The 647-nt window shown below is 45.1% G+C and overlaps 1 protein-coding gene across 1 annotated transcript in view; it reads right to left on the bottom strand.

Annotated features, from left to right (window-relative positions):
* Window positions 1-647, bottom strand: part of LOC106511987 (uncharacterized) — a gene marked incomplete at its 5' end in the record, with an annotated part of 8,019 nt that overhangs the window by 6,065 nt on the left and 1,307 nt on the right. The window lies entirely within an intron of this gene.

Consider the following 647-nt stretch of genomic DNA (forward strand, 5'->3'; position numbering starts at 1 on the left):
GAATAAATGTAAATTCTGTAGATTTCAGTTCAGTTCTGATTCAGATTTTGACTGAATTTATTCTGGTTTTATTGATTTATTTTTATTGTTTATTTTATGACGACTCCTTTGAGCTAATTAATACATTAACTAATGATCTGTAAAGTTCTGAACCAGAACAACAGATCTGGATCAGAACCAGAACTCAACTTTTAAACTTCTTTTGTTTCTTCATTTCTGACAGAACCCAGTCCAGAACCAGAACCAGGTGCTCTGCAGGTCTGGACCAGTTTCTGCCTGGAAACTGGGTTTTTTATGGTCAGAACCGCCTGTTTGGACCTGAATGAGCCCAGCCGCTGGTTCTGGTCCTGGTTCTGGTTCTGTTTGGACTCTGCTGCTGACAGATAAACAGCTGACACGTCCTGTCAATCAAACTCAGGTCTTTGTTTCAAAGAGGAGATGCCCCTCCCCTCCCCTCTTCATCCCCCCTTCATGATGATGATGATGATGATGGTCTCCTCCTCATCTGCAGCTTAAAGGGTTAAAACGCCTCAACAAAGGACTCGCTGGTCCAGCGCGTGCACGAGACGGGGTTGGGGGGGCTGGTTGCCTTTAGCCCCGCCCTGAAATTCTTCAGCGGCTGTTTACAACCTGGAGGAGTCTTTGGG

The sequence above is a fragment of the Austrofundulus limnaeus genome, unplaced genomic scaffold, assembly GCF_001266775.1.
Source record: "Austrofundulus limnaeus strain Quisiro unplaced genomic scaffold, Austrofundulus_limnaeus-1.0 Scaffold3771, whole genome shotgun sequence".
Lineage (NCBI taxonomy): Eukaryota > Metazoa > Chordata > Actinopteri > Cyprinodontiformes > Rivulidae > Austrofundulus > Austrofundulus limnaeus.